At 39.6% G+C, this 3,668-nt stretch overlaps 1 pseudogene; it reads right to left on the bottom strand.

The window, feature by feature from the left end:
- LOC102499459 (enolase-like) overlaps positions 1-3,668 on the bottom strand; it is a 74,184-nt pseudogene that overhangs the window by 23,576 nt on the left and 46,940 nt on the right.

Below are 3,668 nucleotides of genomic sequence, written 5' to 3'. Positions count from 1 at the left end.
AAAAACACCAAAAAAAAAAAGCGAGGGGGGGGGTGCTTCAGGAGGCATGGTGGTTAAGGTGCTGGACTCCCACATGGTTGACTATTGTTCAAGTCCCAGTCCTGGCGGCTTGCCATCACATTTTCTCTCCCTCTCTCTCTCTCTCGTCAAATTAAAAATTAATAATAATAAATAAAACTAATTTTTTTAAGATTTTTTTTTTCGTTTTGTCATCACAAATGACTAACCTGTAGATATTGCTTGAGTTCTGATTATTACTGTACTGTCTTACTTGGGACATGAAAGGTACTAAAAGCAGGAAATCACTTGTAAATGAGACAAAAGAAATATTTGTTCTTTTTCCCTTTTCTCCAAATTCAGATCAAGCTCTTTTTTTGAGAGTTAGAAGTAAAAACATAAGGTCTCTATTCTAAGCAACATAAGATAGTTTTATATCAAGATAAAGAATAATAGATTAGAGCACACACCAGAAAACGCACCCATTGTATTTCCATTGGTACTTCTAATCCCCGGAATGAACGTGGTCTTTTCTTGGGTGTAGCCATTCACACATGAAGATTTATTTGTGGGTTATAAGACACTGTTCTTCCACAGTAGAAAATCAGATTCACCAACTATTTCTCACCAACAGTATTGATTCACCAACAGCATCAACAGAGGAACACTAAGTGGACTATTTGGTCTTGAGAATGGAAATATAAGCAGAATGATTATTGCGTATGTATAAATATAAGTCGCAAAAGATACTGCTTTTCCAAAGGCAGGGAAAATAACGGAGATGACCTTGTAATGTCCCTCCTTCTTCCATAACTTAGTGAACCTACTGCTGAATTTACAGCCTCTCTGCTCAATTCCAGTTTTCCACACAATCCTTACAAGGTCAGGTGTGAGTCAACAACAACCAGAAGTCTTATTCCCGTGAAATCCGTCCTCAGATCTGGAAGCACAGGTCAATCTAGCTCCCCTTACACTTCCTCAAATTCAACAAGATTTTTCCATCGTTCTCAATCTTGTATTTACCCCTGCATAATAAGATTCACTTAAGGTGAGTTATGGTTTTCTAATAGACTCTTCTTTGAGTCATTTTTGGATGAGTTTTGTATAATTCAAGGGGGGAAAAGGTCAACTTAATTTAACAAGTTTCATAAATTGGACACATAGCTTGATTCAATTTTTTTCTTCATTGGTTTTACAGCTTTTTTGAAGTATAACTAATATACCATAAACTGTACTTATTTTAAAATGCTTAATTCAATCTATTTTAATATGTATATACACCCACAAAACCATCAAGGTAATGAACATATCCCTCACCCCTAAAAGTTGCTTTGTGCCTTTTTGTCTGGCTCAAGTGTTTTTAAGGTTTTTCTTTCATGAGTGAGAGAGACACAGAGAAAGAGATAGAAAGATAGGGACCCCAGCAGAGACCCCACACCACAATCCACCCCCAGTTTCAGCTACCCCTGGATCATGGCCACACACATGCCTGGTGTACTGAAGGTCTCTGGACATGAACTTGGAAGCTTTTCATGGGGGTCAGACTCGCAGAGCTTCTCGTTTTTCCACTGCACCACTGTGTGGCTTCTTATGGCTTCTTAGCTCAATTTTTAGCCAAGGAGAATATATCCGCAAGCTTTTTACTATATTCCCTGCACCAGAAAGTCCAATTGCTACAAAATCTATTTCTAAGTCTTATTTGACTTTTATTTGGACAAGTTGAATAAATACACGCAATTTGTTGGCAATGCATTTGTAAATGAGGGTACAAGAAATTGGTCTTTAAATTGCATCTGAAAAGAAAACATTTCCGTTGTAAGCACTGTTGGTTCCAGGGAGTATTATACTACTTGAAAGATGGAAATTGAAAAGTGAGCAATTATACTCGGAAAGGTCCCTGGTTTTCATCTCTCCTAGGTCTACAGATTTCTCAGGAGCTGAACTTGAGGAAGACGACAGCTTCCTGACATAAGTATTGTAGTCTGCCTTTCCTCAGACTAGGTGATGGAGAGGAAGCCGAACCTTGGTTTTTATTTTTACAACTGGTCTCTAATTAAATGTTATTTAAGAATTGCTTGATAGGAGTCAGCAGCTGGCATGGTAGGAAGACACTGAACTCTCACATGGCCGACGGTGGTGAGAGTCCTGCAGCCAGCAGGTTGAAAATCATGCTGGGCATACATGTGTGCTTGTGTGCCCAAAATCCTGAGAGGAGAATGGAGGAAAAGGAATTGTGCCGTGGCACTTCCCCACCCTAGGGCACGATTGCTCACTTTCTCTCTCCGTGTTTCTCTTCATCTCTCTCCAGTGAGTGCATGGCAAAAAAAAAAAAAAAAAAAGAAAGAAAGAAAGAAAGAAAAGAAAAGAAAAAAGAAAAAAATTGCTTGATAAAAACCTTAATGTTCTAGATAAAATAATGTCAATAGCATTATTAATATTATGGTTCAAAGATTCTTCCTTTCTATGCCTCACGTGGAGTCCTGAATTCCTAGTTATGCTGTTCACTAGCTGTGAGGGACCCAAGGTAAGGCACTGAACATCTCCCAAACTCAGTTTCCTCTTCTACGAAATGAGACTGATGATAATAGGATTTCCATGAGAATGAGATAAATGTTAGCTGCCATTATTGTACACGCATGATTTTTTCTAATCGCGCTATAGGCTTGAAGTGCAAGATGAAAGCCTCAAATTTCAGAATGACATTTGACATTCTAGAGCAAGTCTCTATTGCACAGTCTTTAATGAAGTCAGCTGTCTTCTTAGGATTCCTGGACACCTGCCTTCTTACAGCCATGCATAAACTACTTTCCTGGCCCATTTCTGTTTAGGAATAGAAGGAAAAAACACTCACTGGCTAGAGAGGGAAGTTCCCCCAGAATCTTAGTCCCTGAGGTTTGACCAAGCCCAGTGTGGAAGTGACCTTACCCTCCCTTGGAGTTCTGAATATTTGAGTTCTCTTGCAACACTCCAGAGAAAACTCCAGCTAAGTCAGAAGCATATCTGAGGGGTCAGTGTGTCCTCTGCAGACAGCCCTGAAAAAACAGAAAAAGCTCCCAGTTGGAACAGCTTTCCTGGAATACTTTTTCAAATTTTACATTAGAATTCTAAAAAAGTTTCCATCTTGGGTTGATCCCACAGCCTTGTGGTTAAGGGAGCAGGATCCCAAATGGCCACTATGGTTTGAATCCCAACCCTAGAGGTTTGAAAAACATACTAGGCACATGGGCATGCATGCCCCAAATCTAGACAGGATGGAGAAATGGAAAAGGGATTGCAATATGACCACAACCTTTTAGGGGTCTCCTCTCTCTCACTCCCTCTCTCTCTCTCTCTCTCCACTCTCCCCTTATTTCCCTCTCTCTCTGGTGCACACACATGCCCTTTGGCAAAAAAAAAAAAAGTTTCCATCTTAACTCTGGGAGTAATCCTAAGGAAATCATCCAAAAAAAAGACCAAAAAAACAACATACTTAAGACATACTTAAGATAAACTTAACTTTGGTATAAGAGTGAAAAATTCTAAACAACCCAATGCAATATCTAAATTTTGGCACATCCATGGGCTAGGATATAATGCAGGGATATTAAATTATAAATATATTTTTAAAGAATTATTTATCTACCCCCGGGACCCGCGCCGAGCGAGGCGGCGGCGGGAGGCGGGGTCCCCCC

The sequence above is a fragment of the Tupaia chinensis genome, unplaced genomic scaffold (genome assembly GCF_000334495.1).
Source record: "Tupaia chinensis unplaced genomic scaffold, TupChi_1.0 Scaffold000314_1, whole genome shotgun sequence".
In the NCBI taxonomy this organism is placed as follows: Eukaryota; Metazoa; Chordata; class Mammalia; order Scandentia; family Tupaiidae; genus Tupaia; species Tupaia belangeri.
Note: the sequence above shows the minus strand (reverse complement) of the source record. Positions and strands in the feature narration are given on the sequence as shown.